Source organism: Pipistrellus hanaki (assembly GCF_964339955.1).
Source record: "Pipistrellus hanaki genome assembly, chromosome: 9".
Lineage (NCBI taxonomy): Eukaryota > Metazoa > Chordata > Mammalia > Chiroptera > Vespertilionidae > Pipistrellus > Pipistrellus hanaki.
Window position 1 is genome coordinate 58,721,979 of NC_140511.1, and position 22,033 is coordinate 58,744,011.

The following is a 22,033-nucleotide window of genomic DNA, read 5'->3' on the forward strand; positions in this document are numbered from 1 at the left end:
ATTTTTTTCATTGATCTAGCATTGGTTGAACATTTCACACTGGGCTATGTGTGAAAATAAAAAAATGATGTTATCAAGACTATATCTTTTCACTGAAAAATGTAGGATCCAACAAGTCCTATCACAGCATGAACCAATTTTTTTTTCTTTTCACCCCAGTCTCCTCACACTATTTATGATCTGAAACCTGACTGATGAAAATTTAACAACTATTGAACATCCACCATGTCTCAGGGATTATATATTATTTGATCCTCATAAAAACACAAAAAAGAATATATTATTTGCATTTTACTCTTAGAAACTAAATTCAAATTCAAATATAATGTAAAGTATCTGGATCTGAAATATTATCCCAAGCCTAATGTAGTAGACAACTCAGGATGCTGTAATAAAATGCTATGGACTGGATGGCTAAAACAAGATTTATTTTCTCACAGTTCTAGGGGCAAGGTGTTTCAGATCAAAATCCAGCAGAATTGCATTCTGGCACAAGGTTTCTTTCTTCATGGCAGAGCAGCAGCTTTCTTGCTGTGAGCTCACATGGCCTTTCCTTGGGGTATGCATGTATTGAGAGAAAATATATATCTTCTTCTAATAAGGTTAGCAATCATATTGGAGTAGGACCTTACCCTTATGACCTCATATAATTTTAATTACCTTCTATAAACACTATCTTCAAATACATTCAGAATGTAGGTTAACGCTTCAACATGTAAAATTTGGGAGAGCTCAGTTCAGTACATAGCACTAACCTTATTGTTTTGGGAGTTTTCTATTTTGAAACACTAATAAACAAAAATTTTCATTACTAGAATATTGAGGCTGAGGCAATTCTACCAACACGTTAAATAGGCCTGATATTAAGTAAGTTTTAATAATTGTGAATGTCTAAAATTTTAGCTAAAGATTTACTTGACTGAAGGTTTACAACAAATACATTTTCACGATTTTTGTGTTGTTTTGTTTAAATTTTATGAAGGTTTATATTACTTTTGGCTAAGTGAGAACTTAGGTGAGGTGAACCTATATACCAATTATTTTTAACAGCCTGACCTTGAGTACTGTACCTAAAACAAAAGACAAAGGATAATTACTTTTATTGTGTTCTATTGTTTACATTTCTACTCAAGGAAAATTGCTAAAGATTGTTTTTTATTAATATCAAATGTTGTTTAAAAATAAACTTAAATAATAAAGACATGGGAAATATGTCATTTTCAGAGTCTTGGAAGTATAAGGGCTTTAGAGATGCCTGGTCCATTATCTATCTGCCACTCTGCCCACATCTCCCAGGATGTACATTATCAGTTACATAACCTATTCCTCACTTAGTTTTCTCTTTTGCAAAATAAAAACAATGTATAATGCAGTTGCACAGATGTTTCTCATATTGGTCACTGAACACCAAGTATGAAAACTAGGTATGTTTTCTTCCCCACTTTTTTCATACAACATGGTCTCTGAGGATGATTTCAGTATTCCATTGTCTTCATTACATGCCTTAGAATTTCAGGAGCGTAAATGTCTTCATTGTTTACTATAGGAATTTTCACCACATTAGGATGGACCCTTTTAAAAAAGTCCAGCAATTCTCCAATGAAGAGCCTTACCAAGTAGTATGTGACCTAAGGTTCTTCTGAAACTGATACCTCAAAACTCTCACTTTGATGTTTACACCAGTACTAATATTTTGAGAAACAGACAAGCATAATCAGCTTCACAGAATATCAGCATTAGACAAGGCCATTCTATGACCATCATGGGTCAGCACAGAATCAGAACAAATTGTAAAGAGTCTGTAAAGAGACACAAGCCTGGGCATTGCCTAAACCACAAAATATCATACATTTCCTTCTTTCAGCTATAATGAATAACTATGTTTCCTTTACCTAATTACAAAGTAAAAACCTCAATCTAGTCTTCCTTCTTCCTAGATAAGATTTTTAAGATACTTAATCATACAATTACCCCCACTTCCTGAAAGCACCCAGTTCAGCTTCCTGAAAACTGTTCATTAGATTCCCACACAAATTACCTGACACAAGTTCAAATCCTATAATAAATATTTCTAACATCCTTCTACTGACAAGCCCTGTGGTTCCCTGTGGCGTGTAGTCAGCCTGTCTGCTACAAGTAATTAACACAACTTGTTCAATTACAGATTTGTTCTTGCTGTTCTTTGTCTGGAAAGACTTTGGCATTGTTATCATGATTCTTACCCAACTTTAAAATATTATAATCTAGCTACACTTCCTCGCCTACCCCTTACATTTCAGTCCTCCAGCTCACAGCATAAACCCCCTACATTGAAAAGCCTCTTATACCAAACTTCAGATTCTCAAAAACTTCAGATCTTACCTTTCTGAGTCAGAGACACTACCAAACCTCTACTGAAGTGGCATTATCCCTAAAAGCAACAATCTTTTTTTGTCTTATATAGTACATGGGTTATGTAGTTCACATTTGATACTATTATGAAATAGGTATGCTACTAGGCTCATCATAGAACCAAACCAACAGATGTAATTTAAATATAATAGATTAAAGTATCCTCAGCCTTCTTAAAATTTCTGGTGTGTTATTTGTTTAGGGTAATGTATAGTTTTTGAGTACACAGCTCAAGTTTCTAGAATTTGCTTTTTTCTACATGGCAGTCTGAGTGAGCTAAATTGTCATGTCATGTGCATTTTTAAAACCATCCGATGGTTTTCAGTTGCATTTAAAATGCAATCTCATTTCTTACTTTGGCCTATAAGACCCTAACTGACATGGCACCTGCTTATCTGTCAACTCTAATCTCCTGACACCTTTCGTGAGTTTAGCCCAGTTTTGGCCTACTTTTCCTGTCTAAAGCATATAAAATTTAACCCTTCTTTAGGCCTTGGCACTCACTACTTCTTTACATGGAAATCTCTTCAAAATTTTGCATGGATCCTCATCATTCAGTAGACTTTCCTGGCTTCTATATAGCACCACTAAGCAAACATTACCTTGGACATTTTGCTCCATTAACATCTCTTGCTACTTATTTCAGTTGTTTTTTGTTTGTTTGTTTGTTTGTTTGTTTTTCAATCTCAAACACATTTATAAAAAATACAAAACTGCCAAAACCGGTTTGGCTCAGTGGATAGAGCTTCGGCTTGGGGACTGAAGGGTCCCAGTTCAATTGCGGTCAGGGGCATGTACGTTGGTTGCGAGCACATCCCCAGGGGGTGTGCAGGAGGCAGCTGGTCGATGTTTCTCTCTCATCAACGTTTCTAGCTCTCTATCCCTCTCCCCTCGTCTCTGTAAAAAATCAATAAAAATATTTTAAAAAATACAAAATTATATCATCAGTTTTTTTGTATATTCACACATTCAGGTAATATGGCTGTTGGATCAAATGTACTAGACCATGCACCCCAAAAAAATCAATTAAAGATCAAAGTTAACATTAGTTATGTGCTTTTAATCTTTATTCCATTATGAATTTTTAAAATAAAAAGATATTTTAGAAGCCCTAGCCAGTTTGACTCAGTAAATAGAGCATTGGCCCGAGGACTGAAATGTCCCAGGGTTGATTGCTGTCAAACGTACATGCCCAGATTGTGGGCTTGATCCCCAATAGGGGGGCATGCAGGAAGTAACCCATAGGTGATTCTCTCTCATCCATGATATTTCTTTCTCTCTCCCCTCCTTCCTCTCTGAAATCAATAAAAATAGATTTAAAAATACTTTAGGAAAAATAGGCATTTTATATTTTAATCACCTCCCCAACCCTGTGATCAGTTTGACTGTCACCATGAAAATTTGTCTTAGGCCATTTTTTTTAAAATTAAAGTTAAGAAATTAACAAATCAGATATGATGAAATAACTGAAAAGTAGATTTGGCCAGTTTTTTTTCCTTGCTGTGAAAATATAGCTTTATATTATGACTCTAATGTTTTATAAATTTGTGAAGTATCAGTTTGAACTTCTGAACTATATTGACTGACATGTTTTTTTCAGTGTTGTCCATGTGATATAGCATAAAAATAGAATGAAAATGATGAAAAATGCTGTCTATCCTTCCTATAAATAATTCTTAATAAAATAGCTTCCATGCTGGACTTCTTGAAGGGCATTGATTAGAGAATGTAAATATTTTCACCATGGAAATAAAACAATACTCACTGAACTGTTTGCCTATTAGTGTGGTTTGTCTGTTTTAAAAATTGAAAGTTGTGCCATTTTATTGTGTAAAATATTAAAAGCTACTATGGAAGACCAATATTTGATGATTGCATACTAATTCTTCCATCTTTCTTGGGTTAAAACAAATTTTTCTCCCCATTTTTTATTATTTGATTCCAGCTCAAACTGTGTGGTTTCAAGTATTTTAGTACACCATGGCCTCTCTTCTCTAAATGCCCATCACAGTATTTTTATACATTTCACCACACATTCTTACGGCTGTTATCCAAATGTCTTTAAAGTTGTTGTTTTTTTCCAGTTTGATTGCAGGAAAGTTTGTGTCTTGTAATTGATTTTTCATCTTCTAACTTCAAAGAGTTTACCATATAAAAACATACTAAATGATGTTGCACATGAAAATGCTCTATTGAAAAGAAGTAAACAATATTATTTCGCCCATTGTGATGGAAACAACATATGATTTCCCCGTACTGTTGACAAGTTAGAGATATATACATGCTTATTTAACATAAGATTGAATCAACAATAAAACAAACCTGAGCATTGAAATTGTGATGCCATATGTAAGAGTTGCCATGGAATGAAAAGCTAGAGTAACTGCTATTTGCACACAAAAACAAAATTTGGTGCCAGAAAATAAAATCCTGGTGTTCTAGGACTACTCTTCTGATGTGGGGCAGATTGTGTGGTATGTATATGGATAATATTTCTTTCTTTCTTTTTAAATATATTTTTATTAATTTTTCACAGAGAGGAAGAGAGAGGGACAGAGAGTCAGAAACATTGATGAGAGAGAATCATCGATCAGCTGCCTCATACATACCCCCTACTGGGGATATGCTGCAACCAAAGTACATGCCCTTGACTGGAATCGAACCTGGAACCTTTCAGTTCGCAGGCCGATGCTCTATCCACTGAGCCAAACCAGTTTCAGCTAGATAATATTTCTGAACTTCCTCTGGGCTTTCCATTAGATTATAGATGTTGGTATTGCCTTGTACATATTTAACTCACAGAAAAGAATATATGCAAAATGATAAATATTACATAAATTGCAAAGTACTGTACAAATATGTCAGTTATTGGTAATTTAAACTGGTGTTCCAGAACACATTTCATGAAGACAAAGGATGTTGAGAGGTAAAAGCAAGGAGTATGTCCAAAGTAAAAGCAGCCCTAGGCTTCAAAATTATGACTTTGTAAAAGGGCAAATAGGACTGTAACTGACTGAGAGATGGGATATGTGATTTGGAGATGAAGAATACTTCATGTCTAATAAGCCTCTAGAGTTTATTTTACTTTATGATTACAATGAAATGAACCACAATTTTTGAATACTTAATACTATTTGAAAAACAATTTTTATTTGCTTAATATGTATGATTTTATTTAATCCTCACAATAAACTGATGAGTATGTAGTGTTAGTATTAAGATCCTCCAGTACACATGATAAAGGTAACAAACTTTACCATTTTGACAAAATTTATATCAACAAAGATTCTAATCTAGGCAATCAGGTTCCAAAGTCCATGCTCTCAACCGCTATACCAGCTTCCTTTTGACTAGTGTTGCAAAATGTCTCTTTTCACTCTTTAACTCACCAACTTTCTTTGTGAACTTATGTCTTAAGTATCTATTGCCAGTAAGATAGACTTGGATTTATTTTTGTCTAATTTAAGCTTGATACCTTCAGTTGGAACTTTATTTTAAATTTATGGCCATATTTGGAGTCATTTTGATCATCTAATTTTATGTAGATTTATTCTACATCTTTAAGAGTATATCTGTTTCCTTTCCTGGCTTTATTTAAAAAATAAAATTGAGTCTGGCTGGTGTTTCTCAGTGGTTGAGTATTGACTCATACATCAAAAAGTCATCAGTTAGATTCCTGTCTGGGTTGTGGGCTTGATTCACATTAGGGGGCATCCAGGAAGCAGCTGATGAAGTTAATGTACAGGGTCTCCTTTGGGCTAGCCCCTTGAATGTATTTGTTCTGGGCTGCTTCCTATCCCCCACAAAATTGAGGTCTGCATGATATCTGGTCCTGGTCCGGATGGTTTCAACAGATTTGGGTTGGAGGTGGTGCTCATAGCTTGTTCAGAGGGACAGGCAGGGTGTTTCCTAACAATGTTTCAGCTCTGCCTGGGTCACTGGCATTCCCTAGTCCCCTCTTGTAGCAGTCATATATTAAAACAAAACAAATAAAACAGAAAAACAACCCACCCTGCTTGGCTGCCTAATATTTCAGCAGAACTGGCTCTCTTTGGTCTGGGCTTCCACTCAGGCTCCCACCTCATCAGATGTCCCCGCACCATCAGGCCCAACTGCTAGGTGCATTTTCACAGGCCAGACCCTTTCCAAAAGGTGGAAGAAGGGTCACCTCCTCTTTGCTCAAGGTGGAGAGGATCATGCCTCCTTCCGAGGACAATCAAACTGGTCCCCATCTTGCTCTCTGCTGAAAGTTCTTTTAGAGAATAATTAACCCCTCAGATTCACTGTTGGTGGTCTGCTCAGACCACTCTGCCCTTCTGGAGTTGTGCTGAGCGCCCCCTCCTGCAGACACTAATCCTAGCGAACTTCCCAGGATGGTCTTTTACCATAGCACATGTTTTTTGCTTGGGATGAGGCCATCTGAATTCCCCCGGTGGACTGAATTATCACTGATAGATTCCCACTGTTTGGCGCCACATGGGCTCCCCTTTCCTTGTTTGTTACTCTGGTTTGGGGATCCCTGTGTGTGCTGGAGACTCCGTGTTCCCCAGGGGGGGTGGAAGGGGGCAGGAGCTGTGCTTCCAGTAAGGTGCACTGCTGTGCCTGTTGGCTCACCCACTCTATGCTTATCCTGTCCTCTCCAAGCTTCATGCTAGCAGTATTTCCAATCAGCTTTTTTCAGCTCGTTTTTGAAGTCCAGGTGTTGGGAGCAGGTGGTTGGGACTGCTTTAGACTATGGCCACTTTCCTCCCTTCCACTTTGACTTTTTACTTGAGTTTTTATTTTGTTTTGTTTTTTTCTTTAATTTTTTTAATAGTTATATTATAGATTATTTTTATGTCATTAGTGATATTCTTAAGTTTTAATCTTACTACATAATTTTTGTTTCTTTTCAAATCCACATCTTTCTGATACCAGAAAGGGAACTCTTAATCCATATGTTTCATTCCATCCTGAAGGATTTAAAGGCAATACAGAGGATACAAATTACTCTAAATAGAATCTCACATCAAAGTGAGCTTTGTATCTGAATGAAGTGCTGCAGTTGTTCTGGCTTCAGAGGAAAGGTCAGGCTGCAGGAAATGGATTGAGGAAGAAGGTCTTGCATGTCATGTGGGGGTGGGGAAAGAATAGGACTAAAGCCATGGGGTCATTTTTTTTAGGAATGTGTAGCACAAACCCAGAGTAATTTCTTAATAGTTAACTTGGTTTCCAAGTAAACACTTTTATGCACTTTTCTATTGTCAGTTTTGCTACATTGTAAAAAATATTATTCAACTTAATTAGTCTTTTTGGTGATAAGAGGGATCTTAATTTATGGTAACATGGAAAATTATCATCAAAGAGAAGACATGAAAATGCATAAAGATCATCAGCATTAAATATCTTTGAACAAATGAAGATAGTTTTATATTTCTGCTATGAAGCTTCTCATATTGTGAAGAGAAGTTCATAGTGTTGCACCATGATTCCGTGATCCCCAAACACCAGCAGGGAGCCAAGTCTGATGCAATTAACAAGAGGCCTCTTCCATGTTAACATGGGCTCTGTCCCACTCACGCTGACCACATGGCGGACTAGAGCGCAAACTTCACCAAATCCAGGGGTTTTACACCGGTGGTGGGTGGTGATGTCACTGCTTTGGCTGACCCTGATTGGTTGGGTGAGGGCAAGGGTCCAGTGACACAAAATGGAGGATAGCTCCGCCCTGCCCGACAGTGGAGTCAGGGTTCTAGTCAGGAGTTTGCCTCCTACTGCCCTGCTCTCTCAATAGAAAGACAGATTAATCATTCTCAATCAAAGCCATGTAACTCAGTAATTAATTAATTTACTCTTTTAAGGAATAATTGCAATATTTTGGCATTTTGGATTTTATATGTAATAAAAATATTTATTTGGGAGTTGAATTGTTGAACACTTATAGAAAAGGAGAATTCTATGTGACTTGTGCTAATATATGTAAAATATATGTTTAAAAGTGTAAATAACTATTTAGTAAATCACTTTTTAGCTAATGATCTGAGGGTTTTCTCTATTACTTTTAATAATTTAATCACAAAAAAAACTCTTAATTGCCACTTTTGAAAATGGGAAGAAAAAAAAGCCCATAGTCTAAACCGGTTTGGCTCAGTGGTGGAGCGTCGGTCTGTGGACTGAAAGGTCCCACGTTCGATTCTGCTCAAGGGCATGTACATTGGTTGTGGGCACATCCCTGGTAAGGGGTGTGCAAGAGGCAGCTGATCGATGTTTCTCTCTCATCGACGTTTCTAGCTCTCTATCCCTCTTTTCTCCTCTCTGTAAAATGTCAATAAAATATATATATTTTAAAAAGCCCATAAAAATGGGCAATTTCTTTAGCTACAGCTTATTTTATGCTCTTTAGGTGTATTTGTCTCTTAAGTTCTTAACTAACTTATAAAATACGTTTGGATTAATACTCCTCTACTGACTTTTTGAATTAAGAAAATTTCTTCTAATTATTTTCAGCTCTTATCTTTATAAATAATAGTAAAATAATAGCTAATAAAATGTTTATTAATTATTTTGTGCCAGCCATAGTTCTTATTTAATTCTCATGGTTATTCCTTTGGGATGTGCTCTATATAGATAAGAACTGAGGCACCAATAAAAACTGGGGCACAGTTAATAAAATTAATAAATGGACAAACCACTGATAAAGTTTTAAAAGTAGTATTGGAATATGTTTCTAAAAAGTTGTTGTGAACATTAAGTTAGCTAATTGATTAAAAAAAAATTGTAAACTATAAAATATGAACCACACATAAGCTCTTTATTATTAATAGTAGTAATTATAAAGCATTGGTGAAACTAGTTATGTCATTACCTTTTCAATAATGGACATAAAAGTACATAATTTTGTATACAGACCTTTTGTTCTGTTTTAACCAGAGAATAACTTCAATTTTATTGCCAACAGTCTATTCTTTTCATAGTTTATAGTGTAGTTGTTACAGTTTTGACAAGGTCACAATTGTGGTGTGAAGGGTCTAGAAGAAAATAGTGTGAAGAAAATAGCTTTTCAGTGCTCCTCAGAATGGATGAATTTGAACCACAGACCTCTTTATGGTCCAAAATAAAAATACTTCATCAATTGAATTGATCAGGAGTCTATTTTCTTCAAATAGCTGCTGTTTATAAAGGTTCCTATAACCTCCTGGCCCTGACCATTACTGACATTCAGACTTTGACATAGTTGAAAAGAAAAGCACCAAGTAACCTGGAAATAAAGTGCCCTTTAGTGCACATATAGTGCTCATATTTCTCTACCTCTGAGCTCCCCAGATGGTCAAGCATTTTATTTTAATAGAATTCCTTACAGGGTACTGTTTTACCATAAGTGGCCAGCTAGTTAACCAGAGAAAGCAGAAATATGGTTGTTCACCAAAACCACTGCAGTTACACTCAGATACCATCAGAGAATGTCTTGAAATATGCAGGTGTGTTGGTAGCTATTTTAAGTGGCACATAAAGGTCAAATGTATTCTTTTTTTAAATTCTGCCTTAAGAAGTCCACAGTAGTTCTTGAAAAAAATAGATATATTGATATATAGATATATGTATCTACACTAATAAAAGAAAAACATGCAAATGAACCATCATTTCACTACATTCACCAGCCAATAAGGAGGGAATATGCAAATTATTGTATATAGAAGGAGAAAGATGGTCGCTGCCCTGCCTCTCCAGGTGCAGAGTGGCGAGGTAGGGCAGGATGCCTGCTATGAGAGGGAGGGTAGCGGGTGAACTGATCTACAGGAGTTTCACTCGTGTTGCAGCAAAAACAAAGACTGCAGACTCTGGCTAGAGTCTGCAGCAAAGGCACCCATTTTCATTCCGTTGAAATCTTTCCCCTTGCTTGTAAACAATCATAAATTTTTTGCTGAACTACGTTTAATCTTTCTGAAAGTTGTTTTTTAGTTTGGCATACATCTTTATCCAATAATGCTTGTAATTGTTGGTCTTCAAACTTTTTTTGGTTGACTGGAACTGTTTTTGTCTTTCATATAGAAATTATCACTTTTAAAACATTTAAACCAGCTTTCACAAGTATTTTGAGATGAAGCATGTTCACCATAAGCTTCCCAAAGTATTCAGCAGCACTTTTCTTCAAAATAAAGTAATGCATGAAAACTTCACGCAAATGCTTTTTTTTTTTTTTTTGGCAGGAAATTCATCATTTTTAAGCATAAAAATATCTATGATATTAACACCTTCAGAAAATTTGACATATGAAGTTTTGAAGCTTGCTGTCAATACAACAAAATCGCATATATATCAACATATGTGTAGCTCCATCTAGTGGGAAAAAATCTGGATTATTAACACATACAAGTGGTAGATTAAAGATCCTGCACATCCTTTGACATTGCTGTTATCACAGTTGGTACCTACAGCCCTCCCTTTGGTCTGGGCCAGTGGTCAGCAAACCATGGCTCACGAGCCACATGCGGTTCTTTGGCCCCTTGAACGTGGCTCTTCCACAAAATACCACATGTGGGCTTGCACGTACAGTGCAATTGAAACTTCGTAGACCATGCGCAGAAGTAGGTTTTCAGCCTGGGCGAGTCTGTTTTGAAGCGGTGTTAGAATACTCAAAGGATCAAAGAGCCGCATGTGGCTCTCAAGCTGAGGTTTGCTGACCATTGGTCTGGGCAAACTCTATTTTGACTAATAAAATACTGAGGAAGAAAGGCCATGTGAGTTTACTGACCAGGCCTTAAGGAACTGTTAGATTCCATTTCCTGTCTCTGTTAGCACTGTGTGGGAGAACTGACCTACCAGGTAAGAAGTCCACCTTACCTGAGAAAAGCAAGTGTGGGCACTTTAATTGGGAGACACAGTTGAGCCCATCCTTCCAGGCATCCAAATAAATGAATAAAGCCACTTGGATGCTCCAGATAATTCTGTTTTCAAGCTGACTAAAAATTTTAATCAAAATCATAGGTGGTAGAAGAATCATCTAACAGAGACCTTCCTGAATATATTTTCTTTTCCTATAAATACTTAATTTTTTGGAGCAGTTTTAGGTTTACAAAACAAATGCAATGAAGGTGCAGAGATTTCTCAAATACTCTCTGTCCCCCATGTATGCATAGCATCACCCAATATCAACATCACTTCCCAAAATGACTTTTTTTTACAACCTAAATTTACATTATTATCTAAAATCCATAATTTACCTTAGAGTTCAGTTTTACCTGACCTCGCCCTGCTTCCTGATGGAGTTTTAGCGTATGAGCTCTGCTCTGGTAACCTGTGACTCTGTGTACTTGCCTGTATTTCCAGTCTTGGGACAATGGTTTAGCTTGTGGATTCTCCTCTACACAGATCCAAGATTTGTTGATCTTTCAGTCTGTTCATCTTTTTACCTGTTAGGATGGAGTGGCAGCCTGCCGCCAGCTCTTTACATAGGGAGGGGGAAAGGTAAAGTTTCTCTGCCTGAATATCTGACCCAAAAGAGAGCCCACCTGAATAATAATAGCATTCTAAGGCACTATGTCTTGGGTTGTCTGTTATATAGCAACTTAACCCGAAGAGTTGACTACATAAAAATCAGCATGATCAAAAGCAGATGTGCAAACCTATATATTAAGCAATTGTTTTTTTCTGAACAAAATTGTTTTCCTCCTTTCAAAATCTCAAGCATTGCTTTGTTTTTGTTTTGCTTTGTTTTGGCTCAAAAAAGTTCATAGAATGAGATGGGTCACCTTGTAGGTTGCTGTCTGGAGGTTGCAGCTATATAGTAAATGGAACTAAAGATACCAGTTCAAAGTAGTCATGATGACAGTCAAATACTCAGTAATTGTTGGAGACTGCAGGTACTGGTGAGAAGGGGAAATGTGATTGATACAAGGGGAGCTATAATAATGTGAGGAATAGGGAAAGGCCAGAAAATGAATTTTGGTAAAAGAAATTAGCCAAAGTCTTTTAAATTTAGTAGAGAACTTGGTGAGCCAATTCCAGGGTCAAAAAATCTGCAGAGTATAGCTGGTTTTAGACACATAATTTGTAAGTCTTGATGATAGGTGGAAGAGAGGAGAGGGAGAAGAAATGCTAGCCTTTAAATTCCTGGGCACATATAAGTTTGCAATATAGTAATTCAACATTATATGTGAGTTTTGCTTTCAAAAGCAAGTGAAAAATAGCATAAAATGACCCCAAAATGACCTATTAAATGAAACAGGATGGATAGGCTAAATCAATAAAATATATTTTTAAAATTATTTCGTCAAGAAAATGTTAATATCTTTTGACATGAAGAGAGATTTCTGCATGGAGATAATTATTTTATGCTAAACTATGTGATGCTGAATTCATATATATTCTAATTGTTTTATTCAAGGTTAAGTTTCTGGAAATAATAGATTATTTTCTTGCGTTTCTATCCCCTTGTCACTGTATAAAAGTATTTGCATCACAGATTCTTACACAGGAACAGCCTCTCCCAAAAGTCTATAGACTTTCTGTTCTGTTCTGTTCTATTTTATACTATTTTATTCATCATCTTTCCAATGACCAAGTCACTGTTTTCATTTATGAATAATTGTATTTTGCTCCCTAGAGCTATAATAAGATAAATACTAATCATGTATTTAGACTTTTTTCATAACTATCTACAAACATTAGATATATTAAATAAATTTCATAAACTTTCTGAATGGTAGTATTGATGTAGCATGTAAGTGAAATCTCTAAAGGAAATTAACTAGAATATAATTTATAACAAGCACAGTTGAATTGTAAATATTATTTTCCAATATACATTTCCCCTTCTATTTTTTACTTCTATATTTTAATCTATTTTTATTGATTTCAGAGAGGGAAAAGGAGATAGAAACATCAATGATGAGAGTCATTGATCAGCTAGCTGCATGCCACATACTGGGGATTCAGCCCAAAACCCGGGCATGTGCCCTGACCAGGAATTGAACCCTGACCTCCAGGTTCATAAGTTGATGCTTAACCACTGAGCTATGCTGATTTGGCTCTCCTTTTTTATCAATAAGAACATGGATATAATGAATAAAATCTATATACCCTGACCTCCAACACACTTAAATGTGATTCTGTGCTAAATCACATAAATCTCTGTCAAAGGCAAGGGCATTTCCTTCATTTGCTTTTTATTTCTTTTCCCACCTATCTGAATTGTTAGTATGATATTAGTGGTGGGGGGCAGAGTCATGTAGGGAAGCACACATAACAGGTTAATGAGATAGAAAGAACTTGGGTCCTTGACATGGTGGAGTCCCATTCTAGTTCTGACTCTACTGGAATCATACATGATAAATAAATAAATTCTTTTCTAACTCATAGCTGCTTTTATTTTTTTTTGGGGGGGTGTGTTCACTCATGGCTAAACTTCAGCAATATATATATGACCATGTTTGTTTTGCCAGAATTCAAATATAGTATCATTAATTGCTGTGTTTCCATAACTTTATTTTGCTAAAATTTATGTGAATCCTTCAAATTTTATTTTGATTATCAACAGAGATCAATACTCATTGCATTTGAGAAAAAAGAGTCATTATGAGTGCCCAACTTAATGCCATAATTTGCCAGCCTCAGGAATAGTTCTGCCATTCATTGGAGACAAAATGGCTTAATTTCTTAATTAAAAATGAACCCTTGTTCTAATGAAATCATATCAAACTGACAAGTAGAATCTAATGTTTGGACAAAGGCTGGGAATTGTATCCCTATGGCCTAATTAAGACCAGACTCTTCACATTTATAGGGTAAAAAATGATGTATGTTTTCCATTTATTAGTTTTGCCAGAATTAGAACATTATTTCCACTCACAGATTAAATTTTCTTTTTTGATTCATTGATAGAATAGGTTAGGAAAATAATCAGAATGACATATGATAAGATTTGCAAGGAACTATATATGGAAAAAATGTATATACAGGGTGAAGTAAAAGTAGGTTGATAGTTGTATATACATGAAACACAGTTTATTCTTGTATTAATATTTATTAATTATTGAATTATTTTCCTTATGAACAGCTTGCCCAATTCTGAATTGATATACATATATTTTTTTCACCTTCAAAGAAATGTTATTAGCATTATTAATGTCATATTTATGGAATTAGGCAAACACATATTTTAACAATCCCCTAATGTCATTTGCAAAACCGTTATCAAGTCTAACATCCAAAATTGGAACAATAAGGAAAATATTGAGATTCCTTATATTTCTCCAGAACTTGCTTTCAAATGATTCTGAAAAATTTTTAAACAAATTTACTTCTGAAACTTTTTAAAAGTTATAGGTATTTATTTTTATTAATCATATTTATTCATTTTTCTTTAATTCTTTAATTTTTAAAGTATTACATATGTCATCTTTTCTCCCATTTACGTCTCCCCAGCACTCCCACCTCAAGCACATGCCCTCACACCCCTAATGTCTGTGTCCATTGGTTATGCTCATATGCATGCATGTAAGTCCTTTGATTAATCTCTTAACACACTCACCCTCCCCTGCCTTCCCTCTGATGTTTGACAATCTGTTCAATATTTCTCTGTCTCTGGATCTATTTTTGTTCATTAATTTATGTTGTTCATTATATTCCATAAATGAGTGAGATCATGTGATATTTATTTTTCTCTGACCTGCTTATTTCACTTAGCATAATGCTCTCTAGACCCATCCATGTTGTTGTGAATGTTAACAGTTCTTTCTTTTTTATAGCAGCATAGTATTCCATTGTATAGATGTACCACCAGTTTTTAATCCACTCATCTGCTGATGGGCACTTAGGCTATTTCCAAATCTTAGTTATTGTAAATTGTGCTGCTATGAACATAGGGGTGCATATATCCTTAACTAAGGAGGTCTTTTAAGTTTATTTTTAAGTACCTTAATTCTTTTGTTGCAATGGTAAATGGGATTTTTTTTTTTTTTTTTTTTTTTTTTTTTTAGTTTCTCTTTCTGTGAGTTCATAACTGGTTTAAAGTTACGTTTTTTGTTTTTATTTTTATTGATTAAAGTATTACAAATGTGTCTTTATCTCCCCTATTGTCCCTCATACCCCCAGTCCTGCCCATACCCTCACCTCCTGTTGTCGGTGTCCATCGCTTATGCTTATATGCATGCATACAAATCCTTTGGTTGATCTCTCTCACTTGGCCCCACTCTCCCCTGCCTTCCCTCTGAGTTTTGAGCATCTGATCAATGCTTCTCTGTCTCTAGATCTGTTTTTGTTCATCGTTTTATGTTGTTCATTATAATCTACAAATGAGTGAGGTCATGTGATATTTACTTTTCTCTTGACTGACTTATTTCACTCAGCATAATGCTCTCCAGGTCTATTTATGCTGTTGAAAATGGTAGGAGTTCCTTCCTTTTTATTTCTATGCCGCAGTACAGTTACATTTTATCAGCTAACATGAATTATCACATTCTACTATAACTCAGAATAAATTAAGAAGTAATTGTACATAACAGTGAATATTTGGCCAGTTTCAATTAATGCAAAAATTATAAACCAGGTATGAATATACATTCTATTATGCTAACTCTGATTCTCCTGTTATATCAAGTTTTCTGACTAGCAATGTTTCAACTTAGCATTATTATATCACAGGTGATATAACTATAACTTAGGCAGCTAGTGCATTTTTTCCTGTGAAAATGGGAATATGTAGAATATTTATATTTTGGTCCTGAGAAAATGAAATTATGACTTTGAAAACATTTAAAAACAATTTGTTTTTCTAATATTTTGAAGGGAGAAAAATCAATTTTCAATTATAGTGCACTCACAGTGTTCCCTAATTTGGTAGCTTGAGGTGAAAATACCAATAGAAATAATTCTGATGCAATTATTAACCATTTATAAATATTTTACATCACATTAATTTTTTATAATTTCTTTTCTCATAACAAGGGAGCTTTATAAAGCATAATTACTTATATTTATTTCCCAATGGGTTATATTACCTGGTAAAAATTATAGCTTTCTTGGAATAAAAACTTATTAGTGATATAATCAATGGATATAGGTTTAGTTCATTGAAATTCAGCTCATTTATCCATGAATTGTACTGTAGAACTAAAGTACTTGACTTCATTCTATTTTTTCAAGAGGAAGAAATTTGAAAAGACCACATGGTTGACAGAGAAAATCCTGAGCTTTAGTAGTAGTTAGCGAGAACTTAAACCTCAGCTTTACAACTTAACATCTGAATGTCAATGGGGAAAGAAAATTAACTGAAGCTCAGATTTATTGTCTATAAAATGCAGACTAAATAATTTGCCTTGCAAGGTAGATATGAGAATTAAACACATTAAAACAATGCAGTACATACATATACCAGTTGCCAATTGCTATAATAATGTATATTCTATATCTACCAAACTTCAATGCTTATAACCATACTAGAGGCCTGGTGCATGAATTCATGTATGAAAGTTGTCCAACTGGTCTGCCCCATAGGAGTATAGGGGGGCTGATCAGGGGCAGGGCCAGCTGGGGGGAGGGGCAGCTTCCTGGTCAAACTCTGTCCAACTCCAGGTCAAGGGGATGATTTGCATATTACCCTTTTATTATAATAGGATACATTTATGTATTTTCTTATAATTTTTGAATTTGCTGAACATATATTTTCATCTGCATCACATGAAACTGGCCTCAGATGGATTTCTTCATGAATGTGTGGTCAATTAGTGGTAGGTCAGGGAGGGGTTACCTCATTTCATATGTCCTTAGCTGTGATGAACTGATTTCCCTTCATTTGGTCTCATTGTCTGCATTCCAGCATGCTGGCTGGTACATATTTGCATAGTGATGATGGTGCTAGACAGAAGGATATGGGGCTCAAGAGTAAAAATGGAAATATACAAGTCATTTAAGCCCTTAGACTTGGAGCTAGCACACAATTATTCTTACTGCTCACTACTGGCCAAATCAAGCCACAAGAACAACTCAGGTTTGAGGTTTGGAGAAATAGATTCTTCTTCTTTTAGGAGGTTTTATGGAAACTATTAAAAGGGCCAGTATATTTACAAATATATCAAGCCAGATGGAATTGCATTCATGTTTGCAAACAATCAACCAGTACCTGGCACAAAGGAAGCAAAACATAAACAGAATAACTCTCTTCTACCTGTAAACACTCTTCATAAATTATCTATGAAGTACCCCATAAAGTACAGTAGTTGATACATAAATAAATCCAGGATGCGAGTACTGATATTTCTGAAGTGTAAACATGATGTGATTTCCAGTAAATACTTTTAAAGATTTGTCTTCAACTTGCATATAGGGCCTTATGAGCTCACCCATTAGACCACTGTTTCAGTCTCATCAGCCCCTGGTAATATTCACAGGGAACTACAATAATTCTTGGAGGGATTTTGAACATACTTTGTTGTATGCATTTCTTTTTATCTGGCTGATATCTTCATACACACAAACTTTCATCTCAGGCATCCACTGGTTCCATGCCGAATCATCTCCTGGGCCTGCCTATTTCAGAGGCTGGGGTTTGTCCACCAGCCTTCTCCACTAGATCAGGACATCCTGCAGGAGGAATTTTCACCTTTATCTCTGAGCCCAGGGCCTGGAACAGAAAAGGGCTTATTGTATGCTTCATGAAGAAAGGAATTTGTCTATCCTATCTAATAAAAGAGTAATATGTAAATTTACCATACTTCTGCTATACTCACAAGCCATGCCCACCAGCCAATCAGAAGTAAGCATGCAAATTAACTCAACAAAAATGGCTGTGGCCATGGAGTGAGCAGGAGGCTTGCGTTTCCCCAGCAATGGAGGAGGCCAAGCTTTCCGCCTGTCCTGGCTTGCGTTAACCTCCATTCAAGGCTATAAAGTTTCAATTATAGAAGATAAATAAATGCCAATAAAAAAGTTGGCAGCCATGGAGCGAGCAGGAGGCTTGGCTCCAATCCAGGCTACCATGTCTTAATTATAGAAGATAATTAAATCCCAGATACCAGGGCCTCCACTTGGGTCAAAGGGGTGTGTCTGGCCTGCAAACCACCACAGACTCCTTAGGCTACCCCATGTTCCAAGGGAACCCACATCTTGATCCAGGACATCCTTCAGGGCAAACCAGCCAACCCCCACCTGTGCACCAGGCCTCAATCCTATCTAATCCTATCTAATAAAATAATAATATGCAAATTGGCCATCACTTCAACACACAAGATAGCTGCCCCCTTGAGGTCAAAGATGACTGCCTCCATGTGGACACAAGATGGCCACCACAAGATGGCCACCAGGGGAGGGCAGTTGGGAAAAACCAAACCTGCAAGGGAGGGCAGTTGGGGGTGAACAAGCCTGCAGGGAAGGGCAGATAGGGATGACCGGGCTTGGCAGAGAAGGGAAGTTGGGGTAACTGGGCCTGCAGGGAAGGGCAGTTTGGGGGAACCAAGGCTGCAGGGGAGAGCAGTTGGGGGAACCAGACCTGCCATGAAGGGGAATTAGGGGTGATGAGGCCTGCAGGGGAGGGCAGTTAGGGGCAAACAGCCTGGCAGGGGAGCAGTTAAGCATCAATCAGGCTGGAAGAGAATAGTTAGGGGGTGATTAGGCTGGTAGGCAGAAGCGGTTAGGGGCAATCAGGATGGCAGGCAGGTGAGCATTTGGAATCCCACAGTCCTGGATTGTGAGAGGGATGTCCCAGATTGGAGAGGGTAAAGGCTTGGCTGAGGGACACAACCCCTGTGCACAAATTTCATGCATCAGACCTCTGGTCACAAAATAATATTCTACAGTGAATGGCATTCCATATAGTTAATTCCATATTCTTATTTTATTTTATTATTATTATTATTATTTTTTACAAATGAGGGCAGAGGTCTGTACTAAATATAGTGTTAGAATAGTGACAGGAGTAGAAGATTCTGTTGCCAAGAGGATTGCTGTTTTAGAGATAGAAAAAAAAACTCCACATAGATCTAGAGAGAAATACCATGAAGCACTACATTTTTTCCACAAGGATTCAAGGTTGGAAGTCAATCTAGCATGTTTAATATCCAGAATTATTTCTCCAGTAGAAGAAAATAACAATGCATGTAAACTGTAATGATTTTGACACATTTTAATTTGAATGAAAAATCGAGTGAGACATAGTTGAATTTCTTATTGAAAACCCTAACTTATAGGTTCTGCATTCTGTTTTGATTGTTTGATTCTGTATATATTGGCTCCATTTGTAGATTTGATAGAAAAGAATTAATTCACATTGAGCAACACGGCAGTAGAATATATTTAAAATCTCTAGATATATTAAAATGAATTAATATAAAATTTTTATAATAATGAGGAATTTGCAAAACTAATATGTGGTAGTGATAACCAGCTGACTTTGCCTAGGATAATTATTTCGGTTAAAACAGACATTTTCAAAGGATTTAGGGGAACACATATCCAGTGCATCTGTTATGGTTTGTCACTGGCACACTCAAAAATTGTCTCCAGCCTTCAAATGGCAGGAAGATTTGTTCAAGAAGAGAGGACTATTATATCCAATCATATTCAACTAGATGGAAGTACCTGAAAACATATTTTCCACTGACTTCGCATTCTGACACCTGTACACTTTTGCTATGTATTTTATCCCTAGCTCTTCAGCACAGTTTTTCATAATATTAATAAACCATCAATTCCTGTGTTTGGTAGAAGGAAGTGTAGCCATTATCTGTCAGGTCAATTACATGATAAACCATAATGGCTCCTAGAGAAGCATCCCTTGGTCTGTTAAGGAGTGAATTTAAACTATCCCTAGTTCTCAAGTAGGTAGAGTGTCTCTACTTACAATGACTCAGACTTTTCAAATACCAATTAGAAAACCACAATTTTAGGAGCTTTGGAAGAGAATACATACTTTTTCATTAGTAGTAGAATATTTAGTAGAGTATCAACCATCAGTATCTAAGTCATCTAATTAAGTCATCTATAGCTGTTATAGTTTAAATTGTTGTACACAAGAATAAAATCAAAATGGATAAAAGACTTAAATTTAAATTTAAGTCATGAAACTATAAAAATCATAGAATAAACCATAAGCAGCAAGATCTCAAGACATCTCTCATAGCAGTATGTTTGTTGATACATCTCTTAGGGCAATGGAAACTAAGAAATAAATGGGACTATATCAAAATAAAAAGCGTTTGATTAACAAAAGAAACTATCAACTCAACAAAATAACAGGAAAGCCCACTGCATGAGAGAACATATTTGCCAGTATTATATCTGATAAAGAGTAAATATCCAAAATATATAAGGAACTCATACAACTTAACAAAAAGAAGACAGACAGACAAAAAAAAAACAAACAAAAAAACACAAAAAACAAAAAAAAACATAAAACAAAAAAAAAAAAACAAAACAAAACAAAACAAAAAAACAGTGGGCAAAGGACCTAAATAAACACTTCTCCGAAGAAGATATATAGATGGCCAAGAGACATATGAAAAAAATGCTCAGTTACTAATCATCAGAAGGATACAAATTAAAATGACAAGGAAGTAATATTTCTTATCTGTCAGAATGGCTACCATCAACAAACCAACAAATGACATGTGCTGATGAGGATGTGGAGAAAAAAGCAATGCTAGTTAAAGTAGAATGTGGTAGTTCATATTAGCTGATAAAACTTAACTTAAAATTATTTTTATCATATTAGTGGAGTTTCTTAACTTCACCAGGATCATTTGAAAACAAGTTCTGGAGAAATATAAAGAATCTCAATATTTTCCTTATTGTTTTGATCTTGGATGTTAGACTTAATGTTTTTGCACATGACATTGATTGGGGAGCTGTTAGAATATGTAGTGTTTGCCTAATTCCATAAATAATTTAAATAGGTACAACGTTTAAAATTTTAATAAATATCCAATAATCCTATATAATAAAGAGGTAATATACAAATTGACCATCACTCCAACACAAGATGGCTACCCCCATGTGGACAAAGATGGCTGCCAAAGATGGGCTGCAGGGGAGGGCAGTGAGGGGCAACCAGGCTGGCAAGAGGCAGCTGTTATGGGTGACCAGGCCAACAGGGGAGGGCAGTTGGAGGTGACCAGGCCTGCAGGGGAGCTCAGTTAGGGGTGATAAGACTGGCAGGGGAGTGGTTAGGGAGTGAACAGGCTGGCAGGCAGAAGCAGTTAAAGTAATCAGGAAGGCAGGCAGGTGAGCATTTGGGAGCCAGCAGTTCTGTACTGTGAGAGGGATCTCTGACTGCCCTTTTAGGCCTGAACAGGCAGTCAGACATCCCTTGATGGGTCCCAGATTGGAAAGGGTGTAGGCTGAGCTGAGGGACACCACCCCAGTGCACAAATTTCATGCACCAGGCCTCTAGTTACCCTATAAAATCAAAATAGCCTATTGTTTTGGTAAATTTTAATCTGAGAATACTTTATTCCAGCAAAAGAATTGGAAATGTTTATTACTTTGAATTCAAACATTCATAGACTATTGCAGCTAGAAAGGGCACTAAAAATTAAGTCTAATCCTAAAAATACTTCTTTTACAAATGAGTAATCTAACACACTCAGTACTATAACAACTTAGTACCAACTCTGAGAAAATTAATCACTATTGGAATGACTTCTTTAAAATATATTTTTTATTAATTTCAAAG

General features: G+C 36.0%; 1 long non-coding RNA gene across 2 annotated transcripts in view; it reads right to left on the reverse strand.

The window, feature by feature from the left end:
* LOC311627274 overlaps nt 1-20,776 on the reverse strand; it is a 356,010-nt gene extending 335,234 nt beyond the window's left edge. The window contains exon 1 of one of the 2 annotated variants that reach the window (XR_014795876.1): nt 20,725-20,776. This is a non-coding gene — a long non-coding RNA (uncharacterized lncRNA). Of the gene's footprint in view, nt 1-20,720 lie in introns of both variants that reach the window. The other variant, XR_014795877.1, reaches the window with a different exon arrangement.
* Nucleotides 20,777-22,033: the final 1,257 nt, after the last annotated feature.